Source organism: Dasypus novemcinctus, chromosome 9 (genome assembly GCF_030445035.2).
Source record: "Dasypus novemcinctus isolate mDasNov1 chromosome 9, mDasNov1.1.hap2, whole genome shotgun sequence".
Classification (NCBI taxonomy): domain Eukaryota; kingdom Metazoa; phylum Chordata; class Mammalia; order Cingulata; family Dasypodidae; genus Dasypus; species Dasypus novemcinctus.
The window spans coordinates 88,555,943-88,580,169 of NC_080681.1; the positions used below are offsets into that span (position 1 = coordinate 88,555,943).

A 24,227-nucleotide genomic window follows, 5' to 3' on the forward strand; every position below is an offset into this window, starting at 1 on the left:
AAAATTTTACAGTAAAGCAGGCAAGGCTATGGGAAAATACTCATTTTCTTATACTATTGTAAACTTTTTGAAGTGCAGTTGATATCTGTCAAAACTTAAAATGTACATACTCTGACTCAACAATCCTCTTCTAGAAATCTTTCCAATAAAGTGTAAAAATTCATTGCAAAATATTCTTTGCAGCATTGTTCAGAATAGGAAAAATTATAATGCTTTAAATAGGATAATTGTTAATTACCTTATGGTATATCCATATTGTTCAACTGTTAAAAAGAATGAAGTATGACGTTATGCCATATGGTGATATGGAAGAATTTTCCAAGATATATTGTTTACCGACAAAAAGCAAGTTGCATTATTAATATGTATTTTCAATCTAACATGATTTTATTTCAGCTTTAAAAATAAAAGGATATACATCATGTTTGTTAATTCATAAAAATATCTGTATACATATGAATAGTTTCATATATATACTTATATTCATATACACATACATGTGATTATGCAGAGTAAATATCCAGAAGGATACATGTGAAGAGTTTCATGGTTTCTTGTGATTATATCTGTGGAATAAGACTGAAGTCCTAGTTACAGGGATGGGGATATGCAACAGACTTCTCACTCTGTACTACTTTAAATTTTTTACCTTTAGCATAATATATATGCTTTCATATAATATATGTAATTTCTTACCATTAATAATACTAAGAAGGTTATTTTCACCCACTTTTACACAATATTACAGGTGAATGTTCCAAAGAACTTCCTGAACATTTTGATTAAAAATGTATTGGATTTTATGTCCGGAGTCAGAGCAGGGCATGACTGAGTGTTGTCACTGGAATGCCTCTTGATGTTGAGTACTGAGCTAAGTGTTTCTCCCTCTTTTACTTTGTCAGCTGCTCCAAGCCTCAGGAACCTGTCCTCTTAGAAGGTCTAGAAGCCCAGGTATTATTAGTCCAGCTCTTTGATGGCCCCAGTAGGAGTTGCTCCAAAAGGGATATCTGGGTCAGGACCTTGAGTTGGCACTGGCCCTAGAGGGGACTCAAGCAATACGCCAGCCCTCTGAGCTAAATCCCTGGGAAATGGGTAATTTATACTTGGATTAGTCCTGATTTCCTTTTAGCCCAGAAATAGAAAAATTTATCTATCGCTTTTCCTAATCTGCTCACTCCTTCAAGTGGACCCTGAGGAGATTAGTTTTAAAAGAGAGAAGTAAAGCTGAGTACTTCTTCCAACCAGAAGAATCCAAGGTTTACAGTCAACTTCTGGTGTTAGTGTATAATCCTGTTGTGCAAGACATATGTATAGACTTAGTATTTGGCTTTCAAAGCAGGGAAAATGAGAGAAAGATGAAAATTACCTCTAATTTGTACCAACCATGTACCAGGGATTATGCAGGTACTTTTCTCACACCAGTACATTCAGTCCTGAAAAAAAAAGTTCTCTCATTTAGGTACTAACTTCCTACAATAGATGAGGAAAATGAGGCTCAAAAGTCACTGTGCTCAAAGCCAGAGCCCCAATAAAATCAGTCACTCTGGCTTAATTGATTGCTGGCAATATCCACTGGAGATATCAGATATCTCTCTCATAATTATAGGTACACACACACAAACCTGGGAGGATAAGAGAGCAGTAACAACTTGCTGGCCTCAGCTACACAGAGATGCAGAGGAGTAAGGATGAGCCCACAAAAGGAAGTCAGAACTTGAGGATAGGCGGCCATGCTTCAAGGTCATAATTAGGGTGACAATTAAAGCCACATGCAAGATGAAGTGATGGAACAGGTAGAAAGCTATGAGTAAGCAGAGAAAAGCAGAGTGGAGATAAGAAGCAGAGATGGCGGGCCAAGTAGTAAGTAGCCTTGGTTCCTTGGTTCCTTACTTTTCATTTCAGGCATCCATATGACCTGGCTGTACTTGGTTTCCTGTCCTTAGATGTCCTAGAGATTGCGTGATGTGTTCTTTACTTAAATAACAGAACATAATTAAACCAAGACCTTGTGGCTTGCACACCTTCCTGGGGCTGTGATATGGTGGTTGCCCACTGGCATGTGAAGATGCAAGTGTTATCAAGATTAAACTAGGGAAACGGACTTTGGCCCAGTGGTTAGGGCGTCCGTCTACCACATGGGAGGTCCGCGGTTCAAACCCCGGGCCTCCTTGACCCGTGTGGAGCTGGCCATGCGCAGTGCTGATGCGCGCAAGGAGTGCCTTGCCACGCAAGGGTGTCCCCCGCGTGGGGGAGCCCACGCGCAGGGAGTGCGCCCGTGAGGAGAGCCGCCCAGCGCAAAAAGAAAGAGCAGCCTGCCCAGGAATGGCGCCGCCCACACTTCCCGTGCCGCTGACGACAACAGAAGCGGACAAAGAAACAAGACACAGCAAACAGACACCAAGAACAGACAAACGGGGGGGGGGGGAAGGAATTAAATAAATAAATAAATCTTTAAAAAAAAAAGATTAAACTAGTGCTAACCTCCTTTGAACTTCTTTGTTATATTCATTTTGATCTCTGGGACTTCTGGAAATCACTGTAAGCTGGGGAAAGAATGAAGGCCTAACAGCCCGTTGTACTGACTTAATAGATAAAAATGAGTCCCCCAGTTGTGCCATCAGAGGGGTCATGGACCAGACTATGAAAGGAAAAGAACTTTTTTTATTTAAAGAAAATTTAAAAACTGGCATAATATTTATAATTACAGCACTCCCAGGAAGGAGCATCATTTGGAACCAGAAGCTTCTAAAAATAGAGTAAAAGTGTTTAGTTTGGTGAGAATTTAAAAACATTTTCCCTGTAGGTATACTGCCTGATTATTATCTTTTCCATCTTTCCTCCTTCTCTGGCAATTTCTACTTATCCATTAGAACTTGTCTCGATGTTACTCCCAAAGGAAGTTTTCTCATTTTTTTCCTTTCACCTTCACTTGCTCAATGTTACCAGTAATATATTCTGTGTTTATCAGGCATAATTAATCATTCCCTTTTCTGATCTTGTATAATCCTCAGTTATTACATGTATCTTTAAGTTGTATTTACATGTCTCTCTTTTCTATTTTTTTTTTAACTCCTTAAGGACAGAAACCACCTCTGATTCATGTTGTAAATATGAAGGGAACCAAACTCAATTTCATGAAGGCATGAATTTGTCTCTTTTGTTTCGCTGTTGTATCCCCCACTATCTAGAACAATGCTTGGCACGTTTTAGGTGCTCAAAAATAAGTTTGAATGAATAAAATATTTATTGAATTAACCTAAACCTAAGCTTTCTCTCCAGCCCAGAGATCTGAACATGTTTTTCTTTCTCCAACCTTACGCACCAACACTGAAATTTTGTTCTTGTAGAAGCTTTCAGCATTTTGCCAAAAAGGAAAAAGGGATATCACAGAATTCTATACACCACATTCCTACTTTTTAACTCAGCACCTTTTAATCTAAAATAATTTCCTGTTCACTATTCCAGATTATATCTATTTTCTTTAAAGGCAAATAAAAAAGTCTGAAAAGAAAGCACAGGGGTAACTCAGCAAGAACCTTTTCTTTCATAGTTAGAGCTCTGCTAAGAGAAGCAGCAAGAAAACCCATGCCTTTAGTCCCTGCCCTGCAGATGTGGATGAGTTTCAGGTTTTCTGTTCCATCTCTTTCCTAACAAAGATTTTGAAGGGCTGGGTTGAGGTGGAAGACATTAAGGGGATTTTAATGCTCTTTTATTTGCTTACCAAGATAGAAAAGTCAGAATGCAAAAGTAGCCAAATTTTCGCTTTGCTGTGGACATCATTTTTAGGCTTTCCATGGAAGCTTGTGGCCACAAGGAGAGCCTGATCTCAGATGAAGGAAAAATGCTGAAAATTTCAGGCTTAAGCAAAACTATGTATTTTTTTCAAATATTGGCTCTTTAATACAAGAGAAACATATTTAGAATTCATTATATTTCCAAAGCAAAAAAGCTCCACTTTCTACAGCCAAGAATCAAAAGAAATAATTGCCAGTTGTCCAGCTTTAGGGGATGATATGCAATCATTTATTCATTGTTATTCATTTATTCAAATAATATTTAGTTCTGACTATGTGTTTATTGGCAGAAAATTATAAATTCTGTGGAAAGTTGTATGGTTCAAATGAGCACAAAATAATAGTAAGTATAGTAGAAAGAGCTATGGGCTTTGGAGGTAAATGTGGAGTAAATTTCAACTCTGTCAATTATGAAAGCTATATAAGAAGGAGGAATCAAGGAAGACTATCAGGTTTCTAGCTTGTATGATTATATTAATCTATATCACGAAGCAAGATAATGGAATAGAGTATCAGGTGTTTATTTCTTTGTTTTTGAGGAGGTACCAGGGATTGAACCCACCACCTTGTACGTGGGAAGCAGCACTGAACCACTGAGCTACACCTACTCCCCAAGTTCAGTTTTAGACATTGAGTTTGAGCTGCCTGTGCGTTATCTAAATAAGAGAGTCCATCAGGCAGTTGAAGTGGGGGACTGAAAATTGAGGAGAGATCTTGACTGTGGGTATAGATCAGCAACATAGAAGTCATCAATTGGATAAGGTGATGAGTAATATGACAAAAATCATAAGCAAAAAGAAAAATTCAGAGAAACACCAAATATTTTAGGAGTAAACAGAGGAAGAGGTATAAAAAAATAGGAGTAGATTGGGAAAATGATGTCACCAAAGGTAAAGGAAGGAGGCATAAAGAATGGCCTATGAACTTTGGAAAATTCCAAAAACATACAGAACAAAATATTGATAATTCTTTTCCTAGGAGATAACTATTATGAACATTTTAGTATATTTATTTCTAATATTTTATTTATTTTTGTACACATCCTTGAGATCACACTGTAAAAATAACTTTTGTTCTTCAGTATTATTTCATGAACATTTTCTTGTTTTATTAAAAATTCTTCATAATCAAAAGATTTTTGCCAATATAATTTTATTATTAGGTATATTATTATTCTTCAGTTGTTGGCTATTTTGTTCTCTATTTTTATAAAAATATTGTGAGGCTAAGTTTTATTTCAAAGATCCTTTTAAATTTGATTATTTCATTCATTTATTCATCAAAGATTTATTAAGCAAAATGCTTTGTCCCTAGGATAAATTTATAGAAATGGAATTATGTGGTAAAATAATACAAATGGCTTTAAGCCTCTTGCTATGTATTTCTGATCACTTTACCTGAAAAGATTTTACCAATTTTCACTCCTACCCCCAATGTATGAGACTCTCAATACATCTTTATCAGTAATGAGAAATTTTTTTAAAAGATTTATTTATTTATTTATTTAACCCCCCTTTTTCTGTTCTGTGTCCGTTCGCTGTGCATTCTTTCTCTGTCTGCTTGTCTTCTCTTTTTATTTTAACTATTTGGGGAGGAGGTTGTTTTTTTTGTTTTTTCTTTTGTCTTTTTTTTTTTTTTTTTTACTCTAAATAGATCACATGAAACGTTACATTAAAAAACATAAGAGGTTCCCATATACCACACTCGCCACCCTCCACCCCGCTCCTCCCGCATCAACATCCCCTTTTATCAGGAAGGCAGATTCATCGCATTTGGTGAATATACCTTGGAGGACTCCCACACTGTATGGACCATAGTTTCCATTGTAGTTCACACTCTCCCCCAGTCCATCCACTGGGTTATGGCAGGATATACAATGTCCTGCATCTGTCCCTGCAATATCATTCAGGACAACTCCAGGTCCCGAAATGCTTGTCTTCTCTTTAACCGCACTGGGAACCAACCCTGGGACCTTCCAGGGTGGGAGACAGGTGCTCAATCTCTTGCACCACCTCAGCTACCTGGTCTGCTGCATCTCTTATTGTCTCTCCTCTGTGTCTCTTTTTGTTGCGTCATCTTGCTGTACTAGCTTTCCACTCAGGCCAGCTTGCCTTCACCAGGATGCCCCAGGAATTGAACCCTGAACCTTCCATGTGGTAAACAGGAGCCCAATCGCTTGAGCCACATCCACTTCCCAATGAGAATTTATTTAAATCTGCTAATTTGGGAGGAAAATTGAGTCTTATAATTGTTATTTCTTTGAAAATATTTTCATAGGTTTTTGACCACTTATATCTATTTTTATCTGTTAAGAATATTAATGTTTTATCCTATTTGTAGGGTAATTACTGCTATTCATAGTAATTATTTTGCCTTTTTAATTTATTCAGGAGTATTTAATTTGGTCAGTAATTATTTTGCCTTATTAATTTGGTCAGGGGTATTTGTCAGCTATTAAATCTATTGTTTTCCTGTGTGATTTCTTGAGAGGATTTTATGATTTCATGAAATAATGCAGATGTTTTTGGAAAGTGTTTGTTTAGGAAAAAATGAGGTTGGCCAGGCCCAGGGCACTGTGTCCAGCCAATAGCCTCTGGCCAAAGGTTAGGATGTTCACAACAGTTCACAGTGGCCTGTCCTACATTCTTAGCACAGCTTTGAGTTGCCTCTGATTTGACTAGGAAGCAGGAAGAATAATTATGTCCTCCATTTTATTTCTGAACCAGCTGCATTGTGGGAATTAACCTAATGCTCAGCACCGGCAGAGGTGGGTGGGGGAGAGCCTGACAGGACTGCTTCATGTCCTCACTTCAGATCACTATCAGATCTTCTTGAAGGGCTCTGCCTCATGGGGCTGTCTGCCAAAGGTTTTTTTGCCTGCCTCTTACAGTGATGGTTCTGTTTGGTCCATAATGTAAATATCATGGCCCTGAAATCCCACAGCTGTCCATGCTTTGTCATTTCTTCAAAAGAAACTGACTTGTTTTCTCTCAGAAGGGGGCCATGGAATATTTGCTACCCACAATGATTTGGAGCATTAAAAGGGGAGAAAAAGAGCTAAGAGTAAGTGTTGGTTCATTCTTTGTATTCATATGGAAATGTTTAGTCTCCAGCAAAGGATCAGGAGAAAAATCATACTGAAACTCAATACAAGAGTTCCCAGTTTACACAGAATTTTTCAGTGATGTTTGACTTGATCCTTTAAAATTTATAAAAACCATGAACTCTGTAGCCCCTGGGTTCATAATTAATTTTGCTTACTCTCCTTAGCCTCAGCCTCTGTCCTTCCTATCTACACTCCATCTGTGTGGTCCTCTGTCAGTGTACAGAGCTCCTTTGAATGGAGGATGGTGGGGGAGGTAGGAAGTATGCAGCAGCAGTCAGGTTTAAAGGGCTGCTTAAACCTTAACTCCTCTCTCAGGCCTCATTATCTCATCTCTCAGAGTCTTATAACTGGTCTCCCTGTCTTCAGTCTCCTTACTGCAGACCATCTTCCACATTGCTACCAGAGTTACCTTACTAAGAAATAAAACTGATCTTGTCACTTTCCTGTTTAAACACTACCACTTGTTTCTCAGTCCAAACTCTATAGACTGCCACAGAATTCTCCCACTATCTGGTTCCCTTGCCTACCTAATCAGCCTCATCTTCTACCCCTTTCCTTGAACCCATACAAGGCTATTCTCCACAGATTATAAATTCCTTAAAGTCAAGAACAATGTATTTCCAAGGCCTAGCACTAACATATAATAAAGTCTTGATAAATGCTAAATAAATTAATGGGTGATTTAAAAGTCTAATAAGGATACAATGTAAGAGAGAGAAAACTGAAAATCACATGCTAGTCTTCTACTCCTCTGTATTTTCATTTCCTTTGCTAAGTATAAATCAGAAGCATACTCATTACACCAAGGAAAGTGTCCCTTTCTTCTTCCCTTCATATAGATTCCTCATCACTTAGTACAGCCCAACATCCTTTCTCAATACCCACCAAAAGGTACCAGCCCTCCTGTGACCCAAGAGGGCCAAATGAAGGAAAGCTCCAAAACTCTTGGCAAAGGTTGTTTACATCTTGTGTCTGAGTGATATAAAACAATACAGGCATTTTTTGCCTTCTGATAGTTCTATACATTGATCTTTGATCTGATCTTCTGTAAGAACTGACTTAGACTGGTGCGATTACATGAAAGTAAATTGAAATTAACTTTATTGTGGAAATTCTTTGATAACCAGTGGTAAATAGGGCACAACTGTTGTAATAGAGTTTACTTTTTTAAGTAGGCAGAGGATAAAATATGCATGGGAACTACTTAGTAATTAAGAATGGATATTTTTTAAATAGATTTTTTATTTTTGAAAGATACTTTGACTACATAAAATGTTACATAAAAAAAATAAGGGACTCCCATATGCCCCTCTTCCCATACCTCCCACTTTTCCTCACATTAATAATTTCTTTCATTAATGTGGTACATTCATTGCAATTGATGAACACATTTTGGACCATTGCCACTAAGCATGGATTATACTTTACATTGTAGTTTACACTCTTTCCCACTCAATTCTGTAGGTTATGTCAGGATATCTAATGGCCTTTATCTTTTATTGAAATGTCATTCAGGTAAATTCCAAGTCCTGAAAATACCCCATATTACACCTCTTTTTCTTTCTCCCTGACTTCAGCACCTTCAGTGGCCACTGTCTCCACATCAATGATATAATTTCTTCCATTGCTAGGATCACAATAAGTCTATAGCAGAATACCAAGAAGCCCACTCTAGTCCGTATTTTATTCCCCAATCCTAAGGATTCTGGGATGGTGATGCCCACTCCACCTCTAATTGAGAGGGGACTCCAATCCCATATGACTCTTGGATGAGACTCTCTTCCTTGAATTTGTAGACTCTCTCGGTTCCTTGGTGTGGTGGTTGTCCATCCTTACCTCCTTGTTGGTTGTCCTGGGTGAGTCCAATGAACTGGAAAATAGGTATTGGAATTCTCTGGAAGCTCGAGCCCAGCTGGTACATGGGCAGCCCAAAGATTCAAGTCTCTTGGACATAAACCTACCAATTCTATCACCAACTATAGGTTCAAATAAAAGGGACAGAAAAGGCATGTGTAGAGAAGTCACATCTGACTCTAACTCTGTCACACTTGGCTGCACAAACTCCAAAGTAGGGCCCACTGGCAAGGCACCAAACTCCAGAGCTATCTGCCATGACCATAGGACCTGGGTGTCTCCAGAGTCCTCAGGAGCCCCACTATTTGGGGTGGTATCTACTTTGGCTGCCTATGAGATCCTGCTGAGATGTGCATAACCATTACCTCTCTGATGACCTCCCAACTCACTTTGAAATCTCTTAGCAATATAAACTGTCTTGCCTTTACCTGTTCCCCCTTTTATTCAAGGTCTTTTTCCAGTTACATCATCAGACAGTGGTTGTAGTAATCCCTCAGTGCCAGGGAGGCTCATCCCTGGGAGTCATGTCCCACACTCTGGGGAAGGTAATGCATTTTTATGCTGAGTTTGGCTTAGAAAGAGGCCACCTTTGAGCAACATGGAGGCTCTTAGGAGGTAACTCTTAGGCACCCTACAATAGGCTAAATTCAAGAGCAAAAGGCTTATAAAGCATAGCTATCAATAACAAGGGTCCATCAGTGGACCATCCTTCTTCATTAGTCATTGCCCCTGTATTTGGGGGATTGTTGCTGTTCCAATAGAGAATGTGACAGAGCTCCCCAGGATGGGAATTTAATATTCTTTAAAAAATAATAATAATAATAATATTCTTTCAGTGGTTGTGTGAATCTCTACCCACTGTGGCGGTGCCCCATGAACATTTGAACATATTTATATACCTTATATGTATGCCCAGGTGAACTTCCTCCTATGTATCCCCCATCACTGACATCCCACACCAATGATCCTCCCCTGCCATGGTTGTAACCCTTCTGTGATCCAAAACTTTTTGAAAAATGAAACCAAGAATATTTCCAAATTCAATTAATAGGAAAATGAAAGAATAATGGTAGGTTTAAACATATGAAATAAAATACATAATAATTTAGAAAGGAATAGATTTTAAATTTGCAGAGGTTCTGAATCAAACTTAGAGAATGGTACCACAGAAGCTAAGAAAACACAAGAAAAGAAACATAAAAATTACCTAAAATTGTAAAATTTGGAAAATGGAACCAAACATTAAAAAAGAGAATACTTGGGGTGGGGTTGAATGGGACCTCACATATATATTTTTAATGTAATATTATTACAAATTCAATAAAAAATAAAAAAAATTAAAAAAAAAAAAAAAAAAAAAAAAAAAAAAAAAAAAAAAAGAGAATACTTGACAATGAAGACACCATGTGACCAGGAGGCAGAGACTAAAGTGCTGCAGCAGCAAGACAAGGAATGCCAGTGACCACCAGGAAACTATCAAAAGCTAGAAGAGACAAGGAAACATTCCCTCCTACAGGTTTCAAAGGGAGCATGGCCCTACCTATACCTTGATATCAAACTTCTAGCCTCCAGAACTGTGGTGTTCCTACTGGTAATAAGTAGGCAATAGGGCTGGAGAGGGAGGCCATGATGGCTACCCAGAAAGGACTGACCCATACAATATTCTACCCCCAAAGGCAGCTGCAGGCATCAAGGAAGACCCTAATTTAGTCCCCTCTGTTACCAACAAGTGAAGAGTGGGCTGCATCTCTTTTCTGGTTTTGGCTCCACAAAGATGAGACCCAGCGACGCCCTAACTGTGGAACCCATTACAAGCTGGTGCCCCACAAGTTTAGCCACTAATGAGCCACTGTACCAACTCACTCAAGATGAGCTGTAAAGTTTTCTTTGTTCAAATAAAGACTAACGATTGCACTGGGTCCTTAGCCCATTTTAAAAAAAGAAAAGAAAATTACCCACAGTTCCACTGTTGTAAATGAGTGAGTACAAAACAAAAACCATGTATTCAGTCTTCATAAATGCAGCTATATTAACATTAAAGTATAAAAATATATAATTCATTGCCATGTCATATTAAAGGAAAGAAATATTTCCATTTATGGAAGAAAACTTTTCATAATAAAATTCATTAACCATTCATTAGTAAAAGCTCTAAGTAAATTACAAATAAAAGAGAACTTCCTTAACCTGTTAAAGGGTATCAACAAAATACCTATAACAACCATAATTTCTAAATGATAAAACATTAGAAGAATTCCCTTTAAAATCAGGAACAAATAAGTATGCCTGCTATCAGTGCTTATATTCAGCCCTGTTGAAAGTCTTTGGCAATACAGTAAGATAATGAAAAATAAAAATTTTTTAAAATATTAGGGATTGGAAGAAATTAAATTGTTGGTTTCATAATTGATACAATTGTCAGAATCTACAGATGAGTTGTTAGAATTAGTAAGATTGTTTAGCAAGGCTTTGGGCCATAACATCAAAATACAGAGTAAATTTAATTTCTATAAACCACCAGGAAGACACCATTTATAACAGCAATGAAAAAATAAGATACTTTGAATTAACCTAACAAAATATGCAAGAGTTTTATGGAGAAAAAGTTTAAGTGATTTTAAAAGCATTAAAGAAAGCAGTAAATGGAAAGATGATTCTGTACATGGATAGGAAGACTCAATATTGTAAAGATGATATCTTACCAAATTAATTTATAGATTCAATCAAAATCTCACAAGGTTTTTTGAGGAATCTGATGAACTAATTGCTTTTTTGAAAACCCAAAAGCCCTAAAATAGCCAAGACTCTCCTAAAGAAGAGTAAGTTGATAGGACTTTTCTTACAGAGAGGAAGACCTGTTTTAAAGCTATAGTAATTAAAACACTAATATCAGAGCAGAAATAGATTGACCATTAAAATAGAATGAAAAAATAAACAAAAACAAAAACAGAGATGTCCAGAAATAACCCATGCATGTAAGGAAACTTACTATATGACAATGATAACATAGCAGATCAATGAGATCAAAAGGGACTTTCAATAAAGATGGTCAGTTATCCATAAGTAAAAAGACAAAGTAATTAGATCCCTATTGAATATCTTACACAAAAATCAGTTCCAGGTGTTTTAAAATTTTAAATAAGCAAGAAAAACTTAAACATTTTAAAAGAAAATATAGGAGAATGTTTATATGACTTCTTAGCAGAAAATTTCTTAAAAGCACAAAAATCCTAACCATACATTAAAATTAGGATTTTTTTCTACCATTTTAGTTTACAGAATTGTAGTTGTTAATAGGAAACCAGAGGAAAGGCAGTCCTTTTTTAAAAGTGTCTGAGAACTTGATAAAATTGAGTTCTCATATCAGAAGGAAAGCAGAACTTGAAAGCAATGAACTTGCATAGTTAGCTGAGGAGATTTTTAACCTAAGTGTGGAAGGTGCAGCCGAGTTTCTCTTTGTAGACTATAGTGAAATTAGAGGAGAAAGGGATAAGCTGAGAACTTAACTCCAAGGCACAGAGAAACTAGAAGTTGATGGTCTGGAAAATTTTGAGCCTATCCAGAACAGGGCTCCATGGGAGGGTTTAATGGAACATGGAACCAGTCAGCAATTTCCTTGGAAGTCAGGATTGGAAATGCAGTTATTCAAGAATGATTTGTGGAAAGTCCTTCCATCTGATGGGTTATACCTTTATGAACCAACATACAAAGCCAGCAAGTTTTTTTGTGAAATTTATATGCACTGAACCACTGCCAGCCTGGACTATGAAGGACAGAAGGAACAAACCAAAGGAAGAATGACTTCAAGGGTCGAATCATGGGAGCCGCAGTCTGGATCTCAGGCCAAGAGAGTAGGTCTACCCATGTGTGTAAAAAAGACAGGTCCACCCCTACACTTGGAGGAGGTAGGCCTTCTGCTCTTTTGTTCAGGAAGAGTACTGCCACCACAATGTTCAGAGATGCTGGCGCCTGTACCCTGCATTCACAGAAACTATAGCAACCACTCCAGTGCTCAGAGAGAGTGGTACCTGTACCATGGGATTTGCAGAGAGCCTGGCCACCATCTTGATATTTGGAGAAGGTGGAACTTACACCCCAAATTTTCAGGGAGAGCATGTCCATTGCACAAGCACTTGGATGGGGTGGACCTACCACACTATCTAGCCTGAAGGAAAAAAGCATGATCTATAGTTGACTCTCAGACCTTAAAATCTAATGGAGTTTGCCTTGCTGGGATTTCAAAAAATTGTTTGGGGTCCTTGACCCCTGCTTCCTTTCAATTTCTCCCTGTGAGACTGGGAATGTCTGTCTTATGCCTGTCTCTCTCTTATATTGTTAGTAGATAACTTATTTTCTAGATTTCACAGGTCCACAGACAGAGGAGAATCATGTCCCAGGACAGACCACACCTATAACCAATTTTGATGAGACTTTTACTTAGCATTGTTATTGAAAGACTTAAGGCTTTTGGGATTTTGTGATGGCATTAATGTGTTTTGCATGTTGAAGGAACCTGTCTTTTTGGGGATCCATAAGGTGGAGTATGATGGAATATGATGGTTTGGAACTGTATGTACACTTTTATGGCATTGTCTTCCTTGGAAGGTTTGAGACAAGATGAGACAGGATTGGAGGCTGTGAAGCCTTATGAGCTACTCTGGAACCAGGTGATCAAATGGATAGAGGAGGTGATTTCCTTTTTTGTTTGTTTATGTAATTCCCCCCCCCCCCCGGCCCCCCCCCGCCCCCGGTTGTCTGTTCTCTGTGTCTATTTGCTGCGTCTTGTTTCTTTGTCCGCTTCTGTTGTCGTCAGCAGCACAGGAAGTGTGGGTGGTGCCATTCCTGGGCAGGCTGCACTTTCTTTCGCGCTAGGCAGCTCTCCTTACGGGGTGCACTCCTTGCACGTGGGGCTCCCCTACGCGGGGGACAACCCTGCGTGGCAGGGCACTCCTTGTGCGCATCAGCACCGCGCATGGGCCAGCTCCACACGGGTCAAGAAGGTCCGGGATTTGAACCGCGGCCCTAACCACTGGGCCAAGTCCGTTTCCCAGAGGGGGCGATTTCTGTCAGTCTAGTGTAGAAGTACAGAATGTTCCATGGAGTGGTAGGGGAACAATGAGAAAGAATTCTGGAATGCCACCATTTATTCACCTATTAAAATGCCAGAATTGAGTTAGATAATTTCTAAGGCCTCATCTCACTCTGACATTCCAAGGCTCAGGAACAGAGAGCTGAGGGGCTAAACTTCAGAGTTAATACATTAAAATATTAAAATGTACCGTGTGTAACAGAAGATTGCAAGGCATATCAAGAAATAGGAAATTAAGGCTCATCCAAAGGAACAAGATAAAACATCCATACACCATTAATGAAGATCAGACTTTGTATATACCAAATATGCTCTTAAACTTAATCCATTCCTGTGGGTGTGAACCCATTGAAAGAGGACCTTTTGATGAGGTTACTTCAGTTAAGGTATGACCCACCTCAGTCAGGATGGGTCTTAATTCCATTACTGGAGTCCTTTATCTGCAGAATGAAATTCAAACAGAGAAAGCCAGAGGGTACATCCAGAAGCTTAATATCAATGGAACTCAGAAGAGAAGGGAGAGACCAGGAGACACTGCCATATTCCTTGCCATGTGACAAGCTAAGGATGAAGGATTGCTAGCATCCAGCCCCAGAATGCCACAGTCTTTGGGAAGAAAGCATCTCCTTCTTGATGCCTTGATTTGGACTTTCTCTTAGCTTCAAAATTGTGAGCAAATAAATTTCCATTATTTAATCCAACCCATTTCATGGTATTTGCTTGACCAAGGAAACTAAAACACCAGGTCATGTAGTAATTCTAGGTTTAACTTTCTGAGGAATCACCAAACTGTTTTCCACAGCAGCTGTATCATTTTATATTCCCACAAACAATGTACAAGCATTCCTATTTTTCCACATCCTTTCCAATACTTGTTAGTTTCTGTTTTGTTTTTAATAGTAGCCATTCTAGTGGGTATGAAATGGTATCTCATTGTGATTTTGATTTGCATTTCCCTGATGCCTGGTAATGTGGAGCACCTCTTCATGTGTTTATTGGCCATTTGAATATCTTTTGTGAAGTGTATATTGAAGTCTTTTCCCATATTTTAATTGGGTTTCTCTTTTTCTTATTGAGTTGTAGCAGTTCTTTATATAGTCTGGATATTAACCCTTATCAGATACATAGCGTCCAAGTATTTTCTCCTATAGGCTGTCTTTTTTTTTTTTTTCCTTGATAAAGGCCTTTGACGCCCAAAAGTCTCTAATTTTGATAAATTCCCATTTTTTTTTAAGATTTTTTTTTATTCCTCTCCCCTTCCCTGCCCCACCTTCCCCCCAACCCCCTTTGTCTGCTCTCTTTGTCCATTCGCTATGTGTTCTTCTGTGTCTGCTTGTATTCTTGTCAGTGGCACCAGGAATCTGTGTCTCTTTTTGTTGCATCATCTTGCTGCATTAGCCTTCCATGTGTGCAGCGCCACTCCTGGGCAGGCTGTGCCCTCTTCGCGCAGGGTGGCTCTCCCTGCAGGGTGCACTCCCTGCGCATGGGGCACCCCTGCATGGCATGGCATTCCTTGCGTGCAGCAGCACTGCGTGTGGGCCAGCTCACCACACAGGCCTGGAGGTCCTGGGTACCAAAACCTGGACTTCCCATATGGTAGGCAGACACACTCTGTCAGTTGAGCCACATCTGCTTCCCAGACATTGATTCTTTCATTTATTTTATTCTCAATTTCATTTATCTGTGCTCTAAACTTTATTTCCTTCTTTATGATCACTTTGGGTTTAGTTTGCTCTTTTTTTTCTAGTTCTGCCAGCTGTGAGGTTTGATCTTTGATTTGAGGTCTTCTTTTTTAATATGAGTATTTAGAGCTATAAATTTCCCTCTGAGTACTCCCTTCACTACATTCCAAGTATGTTTTGGTATTCTGTGTTTTCGTTTTCATTCATCTCAAGATATTTACTGACTTTCCTCTTTATTTCTTTTTTGACCCATTGATTGTTTTAGAGTATGTTGTTTTTTGTTTGTTTTTGTTTTGTTTTATAAAGGGTATTTATTTGGGGTAGGAGCTTACAAATACCAGGCCATAAAGCATAAGTTACTTCCCTCACCAAAGTCTATTTTTACGTGTTGGAGCAAGATGGCTGCCAATGTCTGTGAGGATTCAGGCTTCCTGGGTTCCTCTTGGCTCAGCTCCTCTGTTTTCTACACGAGGTCAGCTGTAGACTATCAGGCAAATGTCTCTGTCTCTCTCCCTGGGACTCCAACTTCAGCATCAAACTGCAACATCAAAACTCCAACATTAAAAGCTCTCTAGAGTATATTGTTTAACCTCCATTTATTTCTGGGTTTTCCAGTTCTCCAGCTGTGTTATTGATTTCTAGCTTCTTTCCATTGTGGTTGAAGAAGATGCAATGTATAATTTCAGTTTTTTAAGATTTATTATTTTGTGACCTAACCTGTAGTCTATCTGGAGAGTGATCCAAGTATGCTTGAGAAGAATGGGTACTCTGCTGTTTTGGGGTACAGTGTTCTGTATACCTCTGTTAGCTTTAGATCTTATAGTATTGTTCAGATTCTCCATTTCCATATTGTTCTTCTGTCTAGATGTTCAATCCATTGATGAAAATGTTATATTGAAATCCCTAACTATTAATGTATATGTGTCTATTTCTCCCTTCAGTTTTGTCTGTGTTTGCCTCATGTATTTTGGGGCACTGTGATTAGGTACATAAATGTTTGCGATTGTTGTATCTTCTTAGTGGATTTACCGTCTTATTAATATATGCTGTCCTATTTTGTCTCTTATAACTATTTTTTACTTAAAGTCTATTTTGTCCAATATTGATATAGCAACCCCGGCTCTCTTTTGGTTACTATTTGCATAGAATATTTTTTCCATTCTTTCACCTTCAATCTCTTTGTGTTTTTGAGCCTAAGATGAGCCTCCCGTAAGTAACGTATAGTTATATTGTGCTTTTTTAATCCATTCTGCCAGTCTGCCCTTTGTTTGTAGAGTTTAATCCATTTCCATTTCAAAATGATGCCAGCTTAACTTCGATAGCAAACACAGTCTGTACTCTTATATTCTCTCTATTTCCCCTTTATGTTGTTTTTGTCACACATTACCTCTTTATATTTTGCATGTCCATAACATAGAAATATGATTATTTCTTACTCAATTGTATTCTCAGTCTTATAGGAAATAGAGTTACAAACTGAGGATACCATACTACTGGGTTTTACATTTATACATGTAATTACCTTTACTGGAGCTCTTCATTTCTTCTCCCCACCCTCCCATCCCAAGATGACTCCCTTGTCTCTCTACTTATTGTCTATGCTCACTGTGTCTACTTGTTGTCTGCTCATTTTCTTTAGGAGGCACTAAGAACTGAACCCAAGACCTCCTATGTGGAAGGCAGGTGCCCAGCTGCTTGAGGCACATCCACTCCCTACTCGTAGTATTTGTTCGTCAGCTTTTTGCGATAGTTCATTGCATTAACTCGTTGCTTCAGCTCATCTTCTTTAGGAGGCACTGGGAACAAACCTCGGGACCTCCCATGTGGGAGGCAGGCACCCAACTGCTTGAGCCACATCCGCTGCTTTAATTTCTTCTTTTTGCTCCAAACTACTGTCTCCTGTCCTTTCCTTTCATCCTGAAGCACTCCCTTTAGCATTTCTTGTAGGGCAGGTCTCTCGGTGTTAAATGTTCTGTTTTTGTTCATCCACAAATGTCTTAAACTCTCCCTCTTTTTTTTTAAAGATTTATTTATTTCTCTTCCCTCTCCTGCCCCCTCCCCCATTGTTGTGTGTTCTTCTGTGTCCTCTTGTATTCTTGGAGGCACCGGGAATCTGCGTCTCTTTTTTATTGGTTGTGTCATCTTGCTGCATCATCTCTCCATGTGTGCAGTGCCACTCCTGGGCTGGCTGCACTTTTCTCGCTCAGGGCAGCTCAATGCAGGGTGCACTCCTTGCACGTGGGGCTCCCCTACACGGGGGACACCCCTGCATGGCACAGCATTCCTTGAGTGTGGCAGTGCCGCACGTGGGCCAACTCACCACACAGGCCAGGAGGCCCTGGGTTTGAACCCTGGACCTCTCATATGGTAGGCAAACACTCTGTCAGTTGAGCCACGTCTGCTTCCCTCCCTCATTTTTGAAGAACAGTTTTGTCAGATATAGAATTGTTGACTGGCAGTTTTTCTTTTTTAGTGCCTTAAATATGTCATACCACTGCCTTCTTGCTTCCATGGTTTCTGATGAGAAATCAACACTTAGTCTTATTGAGTACCCCTTGTATGTGACAATTCACTTTTCTGTTGCTGTTTTCAGATTTATCTCTTTATCTATGGCATTTGACATTTTGATTACTATTTTTTTAAAGATTTATATTTTACTTCATTTATTCATTCCCTCCCCCTTGTTGTTTTGTGCTCGCTGTCTGCTGTCAGCTCTCTGTGATGGTGTGGGCCATCAGCTCTCCATGGTGGCACAGGCCAGCTTGCCTTCACCATATGGTAAAAGGAAGCCCAATCAGTTGAGCTACATGCACTTCCCTTGATTACTATATGTTTTAATAGAGTATGTTTATTAGATTTTATCTTGTTTGGAGTTTGTTTTTCTTCTTGGACATTATATTCATGCCTTTCATCAGATTTGAGGGATTTCCTGCCATTGTTTCCTCAAATATTCTTTCTTCCCCTTTTCCCCTCTCTCCTTCTAGGACTCCCATACTGCATATGTTAGTACACTTCATATTGTCCCATAAGTTCCTTAAACTCTTCTCACTTTTTTCATTCTTTTCTCTATTTTCTCTTCAGACTGTATGATTCGGTTGTCCTGACTTCTAGTTTGCTGATTCTTCTACCTATTCAAATCTGCTGCTGAGTGCCTCTAGTATATTCTTTTAAAGATTTATTTATTTATTTATTCCCTACCCCCACACACACACACACACACCCGCCGCCCCCATTGTCTCCTTTCTGTGTCCATTCACTATACGTTCTTCTGTGTCCATTCACTATACGTTCTTCTGTGTCTGCTTATCTTCTCTTTAGGAGGAACTGATCCTGGGACTTTCTGGAGTGAGAGAGCGGTGCTCGTCTCTTATACCACCTCAGCTTCCTGGTCTGCTGCATCTCTTATCTCTCCTCTGTCTCTTTTTGTTGTGTCATCTTGATGTGCCAGCTCTCTGCTCAGGGCCAGCTTGCTACGCGGGCCAGCACTCCTGCATGGGCCAGCACTCCATGCGGGACAGCACTCCATGTGGGCCAGCTCTCCACTCAGGCCAGCTTGCCGTGCAGGCCAGCTTGCCTTTACCAGGAGACACCAGGAATCAAACCATGGACTTACCATGTGGTAGATGGGAGCCCAATCACTTGAGCCATGTCTGCTTCCCTCTAGTGTATTTTTAATCTCTATTATTGTGTTTTTCATACCCAGAAGTTCTGTTATGTTCCTTTTTAAACTTTCTAATTCTCCTTTTGATCATACATTGTCTTCTTAATACTGTTTAGTTCTATATCCATATTTTCCTTTAGCTCATCAAACTGATTTAGGAGATTTGACTGAATGTCTTTGACTAGTTGATTAGTCGTTCCAATGTGTGTGACTCCTCTGTTGTTTTAATTTGTTCCCTTGAATGAGCTATCTCTTCCTGTTTATATGCTAACTGGAAGTCAGTTTCTCCCTCTTGCTAAAGATTTAGTGTAGATTGTATGTTAAGGTCCTCTTAAACCAGGGGTCCATGGAAAGATTTCAGGCAGTCCATGAGCTTGAAAAAAGTTTTGAAAAAAGATTTGAAAAAAGTCACCTATTATCTTTATTTTCTCAGACCTTTAACTGAAATTTAGCATTTCCTTGAATATATGCAATAAATAGATGACAGTAGTATTCATTTCACCTGACTGGCAAAGGGGTCCATGGAACAAAAAAGGTTAAGAACCCCTGTCTTAAACACTTGGTCCAGTTTTTATTTAATCTTTAGAGTAACCTGTGTTTAACAATTCAGCTTTTCTCAGGTCTCTGTGTGCTGCTTCTTTCCTTGGGCATATATGGTAACTTGTAAGACTCCCCTAGTATGTGCAACTGTTTCTCCTCCAAGGAGGATTTACTTTCCTCTCTTCCTCCTCTGGGAGTCTTGGGCCATTCTGTTTTATACAAATTTTCCTCCCCAGTGGCTATGATCTGCTCAACTCCTCTCCCATGTTCTGAGCTGCTTTCACGCAGGCTTTCAGCCCTGAGTCTACACTGTTGTACTGTGGTTCAGATTCCTCCTTTCAGATGGCTTTTCTACCTCTAGTAACTTCTGCATTAGGGGATCCCAATCTGCAGAGCCAAATGGGATCAATGTTCAAAGACACCCAGTTTTATTGTTTATGTACACCAGCAATTAGGGCCCAGGATGGGAGTATGCCAAAAGTTCTGCTGCAGGTCACTCTGGTTTTGGGGGGCCTACTTTGAATGGGTATGCTCCGGCTATACGGGTCCCACCATGGGACTGTGTGGCCTTGGGTCCCTGAGCCAGAATGTGTGTGGGACTTTGAGACTTTCAGCCTTTACTATTGGTGACTGCGGTCAGTGACCATGGCAGGAGGTGTCAAGGCTAGAGTGCTGTCTCTTTGTCTCTTTAAACCATGCAGATCTGAGCATGGAGGAGAAGTCCAGACTGTCAAGTCTGCTCACCACTCTCCTACTTTTTTTCCTTAAAAGATACTTGCAACACATATATCTAACAAAGGATTAATATCCAGAATGTGTAAAGAATTCTATAAATGAGTCCCAATAGAAAAATGAATAAAAGCCTTATATAGGAAGCAGATGTGTCTCAAGCAATTGGGCTCCCTTCTCTCATATAGGAGGTCTAGGGTTCGATTCCTGGGGCCTCCTGTTGAACCAAGTTGGCCCGCTTGGCAAGCTGGTCCAAGTGGAGTGCTGGCCTGTGCAGGAGTGCTGGCCCGCACAGGAGTACTGGCCGAAACGGAGAGCTGGCACAGCAAGATGATGCACAAAAAGAGACACAGAGAAGAGATAATAAGAGATTCAGCAAACCAGGGAGCTGAGGTGGTGCAAGAGATTGAGCCCCACTCTCCCACTCTGGAAGGTCCCAGGAACCACCTAAAGAGAAGACAAACAGACACAGAAGAATGCACAGCAAATGGACACAGAGAGCAGACAGCGAGGCGGGGAGGGGAATAAATAAATAAATACATTTTGGGGGGGTGGGGGAAAGCCTTGTATAGACATTTTACCAAAAAATTGAAACCAATAAACCTATGAAGAGATTTCCAATATCACCGTTCATCAAATACAAATTAAACCCATAACAAAATACTGTCTTATACCTACCATATTTTATAAAATGAAAAAGTCTGGCAATGTCAAGTTAGGGAGAATACAGATCAATGGGAACTCTTATACCCTGCTAGGGTGAGTATAAATTAGTACAACTGCTTTGAAAAACAATTTGGTATTATCTTGTAAAATTTCAACATGCCCATAACTTTTTTTTAAGAAGGGACCAGGGATTGAACCCGGGTCCTTGTATATGGGAAGCAGACACTCAAACCACTGAGTTACACCACATCCCATGCTCCTAACTTTTGACCAACAATTTTTCTCTTGGTTATATACCCTAAAATTCTTGCACATGTACCCAGAAGTCAACTACCAAATGTTCATAGCAGCCTTGTTACAGTAAAAACAATAAATCTTTGCCCATCAAATAAATACAATGCCCATCAAAGAAAAATGAGTACGTTTTTGTAGAATAGACATACAATGGAATATTATTCAGAAGAGAAAACAAACCATAGTTATATTCAACAACATGGATGAAAGAAAAGCATATCACAGGGAAGCAGATTTGGCTCAAATTGAGCATCTGCCTACCATGTGGGAGATCCAGGGTTCAAACCCAGGGCTTCCTGACCCATGCATGGGTGATCTGGCCCATGCATGGTGCTGATGCGCGCAAGGAGTGCTGTGCCACACAGGGGTGTTCCCCGCACACAAGGAGTGCCCTCCGCATGGAGAGCCACCCTGCGCAAAAAAAGCGCAGCCTGCCTGGGAGTGGTGCCACACACATGGAGAGCTGATGCAACAAGATGACACAACAAAAAGAGACAGTTTCCAGGTGCCGCTGACAAGAATACAAGTGGCCCAGAAGAACATACAATGAATGGACGCAGAGTGCAGACAAATGGGAGAGGGATAAAAAATAAATGCAAAACGATATTAAGTAATAGTTTGTGGATTTACACAACTTCACTAGAATAGTTTTTTTAAAGCAGAAAATGATAAACAAAATTCAAATGAGGGTCGCCTCTGGAGGGAGGCAAGAGAATGGCTAGGTAAAGCTTACAAATCATTTCAATGTATTGGTAATGTTATAGTTCACAAGTTAGGTGATGAATTCTCAGATGTCTCTTTTACCAGTATGACTCATAATAACATATACTTAATTGGCACATGTTCTTTTGTATGTATCAGATATTGTGAAAATTTTTAATATTTAGAGGCATAAGGTATACTCAGGTAGATCTACACCAAAGAGCCTTTCTGAGTTCCCTGCTGCTATTAGAGTTATGTCACATTTTGCATTATTTTCATGTATTTCCTCCAATTTACTTTATAATTCTCTTAATTGGAATATACATATTCCTCAAAAAAAGTATTGGCTCCTTGAGCCAATCCATCCTATGATGGGACACACAACATGTAGTGCACCCCTCACTTTCCTCCTCCTCCCTAATCTCTAAAGACAGTCTTGTTCCAGTTATGATGTTAAGAAGCTGAGAGCAACTATTAGAATAAGAGGCTTGCTGGGAGCAAGTATACTGTTAAAAGAGCTGCTTTCAATTTCTGAAACCTGAGACCTACCTCCTAATTCCTCTGGGCTCAGGGCTGGTAACCTTGCATCACTCCCTGTATACCAGCATATCGGCCAAGGAGATAGGTCATTTGCTGCCCACCAGCTTTTGTTTGTTTGGTTTGTTTTTGTTTGTTTGATTTTTGTGGATTTTTTGGGGGGTTTTGTTCTTCGTGTTTTTTTTGTAGTACCAGGGGCCAGAGATTGAACCCAGGACCTTGCATGTGGAAAGTTGGAGCTCAGCCACTGAACCACATCACTTTCCCTGAGTTATTTTTTTGGTTTGTTTTGCATGTTGTTCATTTTTTTTGTTTTTTTCAGTAAGCACCAGGAACCAAACCCTGGACCTCCCATGTGGGAGGTGGGAAGTCAACTGCTTGAGCCACATCTGCTTCCCTGCCTTCAGTTTTGAACATCATCAGAGATCATTGGATTTTTTTTTCAAAGATTTATTTTTTTATTTATTTCTCTCCCCTTCCCCATCCCCCATTATCTGCTCTCTCTGTCCATTCACTGTGTGTATTCTTCTATGTCTGCTTGGATTGTTGTCAACAGCACCTGGAATCTGTGTCTCTTTTTGTTGCGTTATCTTGCTGCATCAGCTCTCCATGTGTGTGACACCACTCCTGGGCAGGCTGTGCTTTTTTTGTGCGGGGTGGCTCTCCTTACAGGACATACTCCTTGCGTGTGGTGGCATGGCATTCCTTGCGCTTATTAGCACTGCATGTGGGCCAGCACACCGCATGGGTCAGGAGGCCCTGGGTTTGAACCCTGGACCTCCCATATCATAAGCAGACGCTCTATCAATTGAGCCAAATCCACTTCCCTCGAGATCACTGAATTTTGATGCCCCATCAGTGGCTCATAAATAGAGCTGCTAAGGGTCACTTTGCACATGGGTCACTTTGGGAAAGTGTCTATCACTCCTGATCTAACTAAGCAGAGGAAATTCTGGCAACTCCTTTCTACATATTTTATTCCAGTTGCTTTATTTTTTTTTTTAAGATTTATTTATTTATTTATTTCTCTCCCCCCCTCCCACCCTGGTTGTCTGTTCTTTTTGTCTATTTGCTGTGTCTTCTTTGTCTGCTTCCGTTGTTGTCAGCGGCACGGAAATCTGTGTTTCTTTTTGTTGCGTCATCTTGTGTCAGCTCTCCATGTGTGCAACGCCATTCCTGGGCAGGCTGCACTTTCTTTTGCCCTGGACAGCTCTCCTTACGGGGCGCACTTCTTGCGTGTGGGGCTCCCCTACACGGGGGACACCCCTGCATGGCAGGGCACTCCTTGCATGCATCAGTACTGCACATGGGCCAGCTCCACGTGGGTCAAGGAGGCCCAGAGTTTGAACCGCAGACCTCCCATGTGGTAGACAGATGCCCTAACCACTGGGCCAAGTCCGCTTCCCTCCAGTTGCTTTAATCTTACCATTAAACCAACTTTTACCCTTCACTACTATATTTGACTCCAGTTGAATAATAAAGATTTGTAGCCAAGAATTACGTGGTTAGAATAAAATCATCAAACTGTTTAACAGACATCACAAATTATATTTTAGTCACTAGCCTTCAACTA

The 24,227-nt window shown here is 39.8% G+C and overlaps 1 protein-coding gene across 3 annotated transcripts in view; it reads left to right on the top strand.

The window, feature by feature from the left end:
- The window catches only part of EIF2B3 (eukaryotic translation initiation factor 2B subunit gamma), a 221,529-nt gene that overhangs the window by 159,100 nt on the left and 38,202 nt on the right, over positions 1-24,227 (top strand). The gene's annotated exons all lie outside the window — the stretch shown is intronic.